Consider the following 12,079-nt stretch of genomic DNA (forward strand, 5'->3'; position numbering starts at 1 on the left):
GGGGCTGAAACGTTCATGGCTGCAGACAAAATGCTGAGCAGTGAAGAAAGCCCAGAAGTTGCTTTTTGATGAGCAGGGTCAGTATGGGCTTTAGGATCCTATGAAAATCAAACCGTTTCTGTAGCCACTATGTTGTAATTGTAATCAAGGAGTAGTTGTTCATAAAGCACTTGAAATTGCAGATATAAGAGTGTAAGGATGAAGGACTGGTCACGAGAAACAATCTGGTTTTGGAAATTGTGAACACGTGATAAAGAATTAGCAGAGATCCTGAACTGTAATCATTGTTGTTTCAAACCTCTACATAGCTCTAGTATTTGAAAATACAATTTTGTCACATTTTGATAATTTACTCTTGTTTTCTCCACTAGTTGCCAGAGGAACTAGTGGAACTGGTGCATAACTTTGAATAATACATGAATTTTTTTATATCACATTATATACTCCAAGTGAAGCACTACATTATGAAGATAAAGGCAAACTTATTAACCTAAGTCATTGGAAGATGGAATTTTTCTGACAATAATCTTTAAATTATATGCATATTGGATATTATCTATAGGCAAGCAATGAGAACAATATTCAGTACCTCGTGTTAGCCTCTGATAAACAGATCAGGCTGGGATACAATGCTACCTACTCATTCTGATTAAATTGCCTTTGGTGTTATTTAATGAGCTTGCGATCCCAAACATTTGTTTTAATGACAGTCAGTTATACAGCTACTATTCAGATCGTATATCACAGTCACTCTTTTACAGACTAATAGAAGTAATACTGGAAATGGTAACCAAACGCTTTTTATATTTTGAGGGTAAATTAGTTGTTTAATAGTCCGAAAGCTCAATTTTCTAAGTTAGTTTAACTCATTAATTTTAAACCAAAATCTGAATTTACTGTTCAGTAATTTGTAATTTGAAAAATAAAATTAGTAAGTCGGTTACTAATTTAATTGGTTTGGCACAACATAGGGTCTGAGAGCCTGTTCCTGTGCTGTTCTATGTTCTATGTTGTTGTTTGAAAAGAGGATGTACACACATTTTCAAAAAAGCGATGGCATAGCGGTCACCTGGAGCTTCCTGGGGATTTTGTATTTAATAGCTTGATTTTGCTAATGATGCTCGTATTGTATGGAAACTCATTATGCGTTTACTCAGTTATGCATGCTGCTTCCATTACTTTCCATGGTTGGCATAGAACTCCTATTGCAGTCTCAAATGTAGAGTCATCATTTTAGTGCCAATCTCTATCAGTACTTAAATACTTCTCCACACTTTGAATATACTCCAACCATTCCTTCTGCCACAAATATTTTTGCGAGAGCTTCATGACTTCAGGTATATATTTATAGTATAATGTAAATCGGTCCTGATCAGGTCGAATCCTTCTCATGTTGGTTAGCTGGTATCAGATTTTTAAATTTACAACCCTTCTTAGGAGGGTCAGGTCTCCATGCAAAAGGGCTATGGTATTCTCAAAGTCATCTATCTCAAAGCCAGCATTATCCAAAAACACAGTTACGTGTGCAATGTCGGTGCATTTTCATATGCCCCTGCCTTTTAACCTGAGCAACGAGAAGTACATAGAAATACAAGTAGAAGGAACTATTAGATCTGGAACTGGTTTATGTAAAACTGTAATGGGATTGGATATACAGTATGTGCTTATATCTACCTATGTCCTTCAAGAAGACCACAACCTTGTCGTAGTTTGGAAGCTTACATGCCTCAATGGCCTGGAGAGCTATGTTGGCTAGAGTCAACCATGCTTTGGCTCTTGGTAGGGTCACCCATGCCAAAGAGGTCAAAGGGTAGAGGTTAGACTAAGAGTGGTCCACCAGTCCTCAAGGTTCGGGGTTCAGCTTGGGGCTATCAACCCTGACTGGTAAAACAAAACTGTTATGGAAACAGCAATGAAGGACCCTTAGTGAGATGCTGTTCCTGAGTCTCATCCTGGGACTTGCATGAGTGACAGTGAAAACTGAGCTACTGACACGATGAAGGAAGCCCTGAACACCACCAGAGATAGAGGAACGCCATTGCTGCCCTAAACACCAGTGGGTTTACAGGCAGTAGACAGATATACCCACATATAATAGTATATTTGCATATTCTGCAATAATTCCACATTTTTAAAAGGAAAAGTAATTAATTTATATGCGCTCTTCAACCTATTCACAGTTAAGTTGTTTTGATTGTCTCATTTTACTTTTGAGAGTTGGTAAGCGATAAGAACTTTGACGAAGTTTAAACCCGCCTACCAGCCACTGCTGTCAGTTGGAAGTGGCGATGCTTAGTAAAGGATGCCTGTTGGTAGTTCTAGGGCTGTTATTAGGGTCTTTAAACAACAACATTAAGACCAGCAGAATCTTCACTATCAATGAGTTTGGAATGATCCTCCATTGAGGTCATCATAGGTCAGTAAGTGTGAACAGAGAGTTAGGTGATAGTGGCAAGACAAGTCAATGAGCTTGAGAGGGAAGACTCATACACTCAATTTGCCCCATTTGCAGAAAGATGGAGTTGTTCCTGGGGGCAAAGAAATTTAGGTGTTTGGGAGGTTACAGAACAGGTTAATACAGCCATACATGAGAAGGGGAAAGTGGTGTTGTTATGGTGCTGATGTAGGAGATAACATGAGATATGGTGAATGTGTTTGTGCCAGGAACTATAGACAGATTTTCAAGAACTTATTATGCCACCAGGACCATTCACTGTCCATCACTGTTGATTGATTAGTGTGATCAGCACCAACCATTGGTATGAGCATTATGACTCAGTAAGCATTTCACCAATTCTGAAGTCTTCAATAGTTTCTCTGAACGTGTTTTCAAGTCCTCTCTATTTCTGCTGCAGTTCTTAGCTGAAATTAGATAAGTATCCTTGACTATAATTAAGCAATCATTTGTTGTACCTACTTCAAGAATGTAAGAAAGTAGGAGCAGGAGCAGGAGCAGGAACTTCAGGCTCCTAAAGCCTGTCTGATCATGGCTGATCTGTGCTGCTCTCCGATCCTCATCTCTGCCAGTTCCCCACAATCCTCAGTTATTTGACCTTTCAAATATATATCTAGCTCGACCTTAAATATACAAAATCCTCTGGTCTCCAGCACCCCAGGGGCAGAGATTCTGAGTACTCTGAGAGAATATATTTCAATTTATCTCAGTTTTATATGATAGGCATTGAAATCTCTATCCATGTACCTTGTTCATAGTTCTCCCACTGTTAAAATCATCAGGGTCTCAACAGAAGTCCGACATCCAACAAAACACAAGACAAGCATTAAAACAGAACAAAGCACCATTCTGGCAGGAACCTTAAAAAAACAAAAGAGGAGAGATGGTTGAAAATACTTTCATTCTCCCATAGTCAGTTTACCCTTATCCACACACACACAGGATGGGTCTGTCCTTGGACAATCATCCAGTATGCATTTTCTTGTCCATTGGCTATTATCTTACCCTCTACTGGAGGGGAAGACAGGCATCTCACCCATACTTTACCCCCCTTGCTTGGTATTACCATTTCAGAGGATCTGCCCTGGGTTCAGCACGTAAATGCCATTATGAAGAAAGTACAGCAACTCCTCTACTTTTTTAGATGTCTGCAAAGACTTGGAATGTCATCTAAAACTTCTATAGATGTGTGATGGAGAGTATATTGACTGGTTGCATCACGACTTGGTATGGAAATGTGAATGCCTTTGTACAGAAGCCTCAAGACCCACACTGCCAGGTTCACGAATGGTAATTATCCTTCAACCATCAAACTCTTCAACCAGTAGGGATGACTTCACTCAACTTTGCTTGCCCCATCACTGATCTGTTCCCCCGGAAATGAACTCACTTTCAAGGACTGTACACCTCATGTTCTCGATGCTTACTGCTTGTTTATTTATTATTATTGCTATTATTATTGTTTATTGTTTTCTCTTTCTTTTTTGATTTGTACAATGTGTTGCTTTCTTTTGCACATTGGTTGTTATCCGCCTTGCTGGGCTTGGACTTGCATTGATTCCATTCAGTTTCTTGTATTTACTGTGATTGCCAGCAAAAAAAACTAATCTCAGGGTTGAATATGGTATCTTATATGAACTTTGATAAGAAATTTGAAGTTAGATTGGACAATTTTCTCATCCCGTAAATGATTTGACAAAACTCATTTGCACTGCCAGCAGTGTATTATAATCATTTTTTAATGTAAGGGAGTAAAACTGTTCAATTTTGCACACATAATCAAATGTGTGTCACAGTCTGGTCTGCGAAGTCTGCATTCTGGTTCACAGTGGGAGCCGTGGATTCCATATTCCGGCTATTCCTTTTTTCCCTTGTTCCATTGGGTGCCTTAATTGAGGCACCGGATTCTCGTTTTGGGCTGGCAACATAAATAGCTCTGGGGCCCAGTGATTCCTTCTGGACCGTCCCCGTCAGTCACCCCATCAGAACCCACACCCAGAAGCTCGGCTCTGTGTCCTGTGTCCAAGAAGAGTCCTGGCTCTGTGTCCTGTGTCTAAAAAAGAGTCCTGGCTTTGTGTCCTGTGTCCAGGAAGTGCCCGCGTCCAGTCCAAGCCAGGTCCGAGTTCTAGTCAAGAGCCAAGTTTAGATCCAAGTACCAAGACCCTGCCAAGACCCGAGTTCCGAGTCATGACCTGAGTTCCCTGTCAAGTTCAAGTCCCAAGTCCAAGTCCAGGTTTTCCGGTTTGTCACTCTACGATCATTTTGTCCTTGCTCCTTGGCTTCCCTAGGATTCTTTATAAACATAGTCCAGTTTCTAGTACTTCAGTGTCTGTGTCTTGCATGTGGGTCCGCTACCAACACGACCTTATGACAATATGAGGTTTTGGGTTTGCATATTACTAGTGACCACAGTTTTCCAGATATGGCCCATGAACTGAACACTTATGCTCATTAAGAAAATCAAAACTTCACTTTAATGTCTGGACCTTCTGTCCTCTTTACCTACTTGTAATATGTGTGCACATGCAAGTGTTCCTTGTGCCTTTTTCTTAAAAACAAAACTAAGTCCTTTTTTTAAATCTTCATTCAACCTACAGGATCTTTCAGGAAATTATACACTCAGTGGCCGCTAAATTTGGTACACCTGCTCGTTAATGCAAATATCCAATTACATGATCATGTGTCAGCAACTCAATGCATAAAAAAACATGCAGGCAGGATGACAAAGTTCAGTTGCTGTTCAGACCAAACATCAGAATGGGGAAGAAATGTGATCTAAATGTGAAATCAATGCAAATAATTGTTGGTCCCAGACAGGGTGGTTAGAACATCTCAGAAAATGCTGATCTCCAGGGATTTTCACACACAACAGTGTCTAGAGTATTACACTTACAGAAAAAGTCCAGTGTGGGCAGACAGTAAGGTGCACTGTCATAACAAGGTAGATTGTGAGGTCAAGAGTCTTATAGTACTAGGGGACTATTCAATTATCTTACAACAGTGAGAGTCTATCTTCTATTTGACCTTTTGCAGTTTTTCACAACTTGCCAACTCCCCTTTTTTATACTCTATATTTACATTTTCTTTTGCTAATATGGAAGTTCGAGCTATAATTTTTATTGCGAATAAATGTGAACCTTACCTAAATCCCTGGTATATACACTTTTCAACATGAAGAGCATCAAGTAATCACAATCCTTTTCTATCTGACAAAGTACCTTTACTTTCTGATCCCTTGAGAAATACCTTGGAGAATTTCTTCTGATTATATATAAGGATTCTCTAAATGGTAACTGTTGTGCTCTCTTTTTCTATGTAATCAGGCACTTAAAAACACTGCAGTTGTCAGCTTTGGAATATAATATTTGGTCCATGTGTAATCAATAATTTGATTCATGATAGATGATAAGTGTAGCGTTGTTTGGCAGAAAATGTTACTTTAGGTTCCCATGTTTGCCAGCATAGACATAGTTTTGGGAAAAGGTAGGATTATTGTAAAAGTGGGTGATTTATTGTTAGTGGCCACTCAGTGGAATAATGGATCTGTTTCTTTGCTCTGTGGGTCTCTGAGAAAGACTAAATAGTGTAATTAAATTCTGTTGTTAATGTATAATATATGGATTGTATTAGGAGAGCTAAGTTGTCTTTTTTTCACTCAGCAGTGTTAGCAGCTCTTGATTACCTATTGCATCTCTAAATGCTTACTGATGTCTCCATAATGAATTCAGTTGTAGAATATCCTTCCCCATCAGTGCTGCCGTCAATCACATCACTTCCATTTCACTCATGTCTGCTCTCACCCCGACCTCTCGCCACCCTACCAGGGACAGGGTTCCTCTTGTCCTCACCTACCACCCCACCAGCCTCCACATCCAGAACATACAACTTCTGCTATCTCCAATGGGATCCACCAGCAAGCACGTCTTCACCCCACCCCTCCACTTTCTGCTTTCCACAGCGATCACTTCCTACATGACTCCCTTGTCTAATTGTCTGTCCCCACCGATCTCCCTCCTGGCACTTATTACTGCAAGCGGAACAAGTGCTACACCTGCTCCCTCACTACCATTCAGGACCCAAAACAGTCCTTTTAGGTGAGGCAACGCCTCACCTGTGAGTCTGCTGCGGTCATATACTGTGTCTGATTTTCCCAGGGTGGCCTCCTGTATATCAGTGAGAGCTGACATAGATTGGGAGACTACTTCAACAATCACCTATGCTCTGTCTGCCAGAACAAGCGGGATCTCCCAGTGGCCACCTATTTTAATTCCACTTCATATTCCCATTCTGATATGTCTATCCATGGCCTCCTCCACTGTCATGATGAGGCCACATTTATGTTGGAGGAACAACACCTTATGTTCTGTCTGGGTAGCTCGAAATTCTAGTAATGCCCACTCCTTTTCCTTCACCATTCCCCATCCCCTTTCCCCTCACTCACCTTACCTCCATGTCTGCCCTTCACCTCCCTCAGGTGATCCTCCCCAAATTTTCCTTTCTTCCATAGCCTTCTGTCCCTCTCGTCTCTAACTCCCCCTTCTTTAGCCCTGTAAATCTTTCACTAATTAACTTCGCAGCTCTTCACCTCACCCCTCCCACTACCCCTGTTTCACTTATCACCTTGTGTTTTTCCCTCCCTTCCTCCGCCCCCCCCCCCACTCTGACTCCTCTGGTCCTGCCGAAGGGTCTCGGCCAGAAACGTTTTTTCCATAGATGTTGCCTGGCCTGCTGAGTTCCTCCAGCATTTTGTGTACGATTCGTAGAATATCTTGGCTTCATGATAGTTATTTCCTGGCTCAACAGATGAAGCATGAGTTTCTTTCACTTGTTCACTGCAATTATCAGAAGAGTGTGGGAAACCAACACAAGAGTTGCTAAGGAGATTTCTGCAATTGTCTGAAAGAGTCACAGTACAATGGGATGGTGGGAGAGCTCCCATGATAGTCTATTGCAGTGTATTGTTGACTACAGAATATTTGCAGTATGCATCAGTCACTAAAATGCTTGTTTGTTATTTTCAGATCACTTAGAAAATATAAAGATATAATCAGGTTAGAATGTGAACCATTCTGGACAATATTGAGTTCCTTGTTTGTAATAGGTGTCTTCCTTCTTCATGCAGAATTCCAATCCCAGAGCAGCAGCTAACCAAAGTGTCAGAAAATTCATCAACAGCAGACATTCTTCCAACATTAATTTGTTCCTAACAAAAAAAATCAATTCTTTACTTGGAGCTGAACTGCATTTGAGAGGGGAATTAGCCACAAATACACTGATAGGCCACAGTGTTATTTCATTCAAATTAATGAATTAATTCTTCTTCCTTAAAAAGAGTTTTGACACCTGGAATTTCATTATAAAATGATGCCTCAATAAATAGTTAATTTTTAATACATTTTGTCAGCAATTTGTCCAATTGGGCCAAAAATCTATCAAAGAAGGTGGTGACTCATGATTAGTTTATCAAAGAGATGCTGTGCAAAACCCACATGTGGAATTCCCAGAATGTACAATGTTTGTTACAATGTAAAGCTTGCCATATAAAACTGAAATTTATTCTCTCAGAATGCAGTAAAAATTTTGAATAAAAAAAAGTGTTGTAGTGAAAATAACCTGCTCTAAACATGATTGAACATGACCTCACCCATTTTGTAAGGAATAGTTTTGATGTGGTATTTGCAATTTGCAAAATGCTGCATTAATTTAAGGTATTAACATGTATTCTAGAATGACACTGAGGATTAGAAACTCTTCCCTTAAATAGAAATACCAGCCTATTTCTATGTGGGTAACCTGCAACTATTTAGACTGACCTCTCTGTCATCCAGTTTACAATTATGTTCCCTGTGCAACATGTTCATGTCTTTGAAAGCACAGCACATTATTTTCTTGAAGACTGCATGGCTTTCGCTTGTTGATGGGACCGATAGAGCGGACCACTGCACAGTCTGTGGCCAAGCCTCCAGCTCTTAAAGTACACCTTATCTTTAAGGCAACAACAGCTGGACGAGCTGCAGAGATGCAGAAATGTTTTGCACACCAAGAAGTGGAGGTCATTCCATTGTAATATAAGTGGGAACTATGTTTTGGAAGCAACACGCAGAAAATGCTGGAGGGTTTTGGCCCGAAATGTTGACTGTACTCTTTTCCGTGGATGCTGTCTGGTTTGCTGAGTTCCTCCAGCATTTTGTGTGTGTTGCTTGGATTTCCAACATCTACAGATTTTCTCTTGTTTGTGACTGTGTTTTGGAAATAGGCATCAATTGTGAGTCTCTGGAATATAGAACAATGTTGGAAGGAATTCTAGTGTTCGGGCTTAGAGCTGTGACACGCATGGGGTCTTATATTCCACACTCTCTTGCACACTTGTATTCCCTCTCTTTGCTCTCTGTTCAGACGCTCTCATTGGTTCATTACATCTTCCACTGATGCAAGATGCATTGTGATTGGTGCAAATTTTGCTGGGCATCAAAGTAAAAAAACGTGTGTGGGTTATTGCTTACCTTCACTGGGTAGTGGGGCAAATATGACTAGTATTAAAAGCAGGGATAAGTTAGCCTGCAGATATTTTAACACCAATATAGGAATGGCCAACTCCACTCGTGTATTCTCTCTATTGCAATTACTTCCTATGTTCAAAAGCACACCCTCCACTAGTGAGTAAGTCTGTGGAAACAAAGAACAGAAGATAACTTAAATTGTATTGTACATCAGGCTTCATGGTAGTGCAAATATTCAAAAACAAACAAATGTGTTGATTTCAGATAAAAAAGGAAGAACTTGTGGGAATGCCAATCATAAGGGACAAAGTTTTGAGTAAGTAGAGAGAATAAAGGTAGTCAAGTTGCCAGTCCTGATAGCTTGAGTCCAAAGTGGCTGTACAGATGGTCAGTCATTGATTGCAGTTTTTCTCACCAAGTTCCAGGAAGTTACTAGCAGAATGTTAAACTGCAAATGTGATGCGTTTGTTCAAAAAGGAAGAGAAACAAAATGTGGAAAAGTATAGGGTGGTTATCTTGAGATCTGCTATGGCAAGATGCTGCATTTTGTAATCAAGGCAGAAATAGCTAGTCATTTAGAAAAGATTCATGCAATCAAGTCAAATCAACATTGTTTATAAAGGGGAAATCATATTTAACATGTTTTCTGGATAATAACAGGCAGTGTTCACAGAGGAAACCTGAAAATATGGTGATATTGGATTTCTGGAAGGCCAATTAGATGCTAGTATGCTAGGCAAGAGTTCATGGCTTTGGATGAAGTGTGTAGACATGTTTTGAAGACTTGTTATCACATATTAGGCAGGGAATATGAACAAGCTGGTCTCTTCCACACTGGAAAGATATAACTAGGAGTGGCCTAAGGTTGCTGCTTGACTCTCAATTATTCACCATCTATTTGGAGGAATGGAAAAGTGGAAAGTACACAGGCTTGCTGATGCCATAAAATAGTGGAAATGCTGCAGTGTGGATATGAGGACACTGTTGTGTGAGTGGGCAAAGATTTGGTGAACAGACACAAAGTGCTGGAGCAACTCAGTAGGCCAGGCAGCATGTATGGAAAGAGTTAAATAGTCGATGTTTCGGGCCAAGACCCTTCATTAGGGCTGTTTACAGTTTACCCTTTTCCATAGATGACCTGCTGTGTTCCTCCGGCATTTTGTGTCTGTTACTTTAGATTGCCAGCATCTTCCAGTAAGATGGCAGCACATGCAAATGCAGCGACCTCTTGGGGACTCAACAAAGGTGCGTTTTCCTTCGTAAAATTTATTTTTTATGATCCAAAGACAATTCTATTCCAAGAACTTTGGGTACTGCAGGGCTACTCAATCACTGAGCTGTTTGTGAACTGGACTGGTGTCAACACCGGAGCTGGCCGAGGTTTTGAAGGGGCCAGCGTGATGTTGGAGAAGGAGCTGGCCAGGATATCGGGAAAGAAGATGGTTAGGACATTGGAGGAACCTGCTGGGATGTCCTGCTGAAGGATCTCGGCCCGAAATGTCTACTGTACTCTTTTCCATAGATGTTGCCTGGCCTGCTGAGTTCCTCCAGCATTGTTGCTGGAATATTGGAGGAGCCAGTTTGGGTTCAGAGGAGCTGACCTGGCTGCAGACTGTATTGCTGCCTGCTGCTTGGAAGCACTAAAGTTGGTGTAGTATAACCATGGGAGATTGTCTCGAGCATTTCACTTGTGATCGCAAGACTCTGTTGGACAGTGATAAAGTAAGTTGCCGCAGGCCTGTCACCCTTGTCTGGTGGTGGGACAGAGGTCACGGGAGCTGTGTAGCCTCGGTTATAGTGAGGACTAGGCCTCAGGCCTTGGTCTTACCTACTGCTGCAGATCAGGTGAAGGCCGCGGAAGTGCTGCAGCATGGTGCCCACACTTGGCTGAGTGCCTAGCCTCTCCCATCACATGCCTCTTACTGGTTTTTCACCTGGCACCTACCAGCCTTCTCCTTCCCACCCTCCCCCACCTACTTTATAGGGCCCCTGCCCCCTCCCTCCTCAGTCCTGACAAAGGGTCTCGACCCGAAACGTTGACTGCTCGTTTCCACGGATGCTGCCCGACCTGTTGAGTTCCTCCAGCTTATTGTATGTGTTGCTCTTCCATCAGTGCTGCCCTCCTGTGTTCGAGCAGTGGAATGACAGGTGGCTGTACACTGCCGGGAGACTGTACCATCAATTGCTGAACATTGCCACTCAGGATCTTGGACTTCATGTCTTCTTTTTGAATGAATATGTTTCTTTGCTTGCTATTTTGAATTATGTTACTCAGTATTTTGAACGTTACTCGCTATTTTGAAATTTGCTTGCTATTTTGAAATGTTTGTATCTTGGCCCCAGAGCAATGCTGTCTTGTTCAGTTGTATCTCTGTATGGTTTGAATGATAATTAAACTTGTTTTGATTTGATCTGCAGATTTTCTTGTGTTAATGATTTAGTGAATACAGTTTAATGTAAGAAAGTATGAGGTCATGAACATTGATTGGAAGAATCAAAAGACAGACAATTATCTGATTGCAAAGGGACTGAAATGAGTGAAGACATATAGATCTAAGCGCTCTGTGTGATACCAAAAAAAATATATAGTGTGCAGGTGAGGCAAGATATTCTGAAGACAAATTGCATGGTGTTTTTTTTTACTAGAGCAGGAGCACTTAGAGAAGAAATGTTCCATTTATACATGGCAGTGGTGAGGTTGCACCTGGAGTAATGTGAAAACCTTTGTTCCCAATATTTAAGCTAGGGTACCCGGGACTTGAAGGCAGTTCTGAAGAGATTCATTACGATAATTTCTGCTGTGTGTTGCCCCATCATAAATGGCTATACAAGTTAGTCCTGTAATCTTTGGAGTTTAGAGGTATAAGGTCTGATCTTATTCAAACCGAAAAGCAAGCAGATGGATGTTGAAATCAATCCACTTGTGAAAGAATCCTGAATGAGGGGACATAGTGAAAGATGCAAGGTCACTGGAAACTGAATAGTGTTGGAATTTCCTCACAGAGGATAGTGAAACTCTAGAATTCTCTATCCTGGAGTGCTGTGCAAGCTGGGTATTTAAAGGTGTGGTGATATGATGTGTAAGAACATGGTTGGAGAGAGTTCTGAGCATGCGCAGCAAAGA

Source organism: Hemitrygon akajei, chromosome 3, assembly GCF_048418815.1.
Source record: "Hemitrygon akajei chromosome 3, sHemAka1.3, whole genome shotgun sequence".
Lineage (NCBI taxonomy): Eukaryota > Metazoa > Chordata > Chondrichthyes > Myliobatiformes > Dasyatidae > Hemitrygon > Hemitrygon akajei.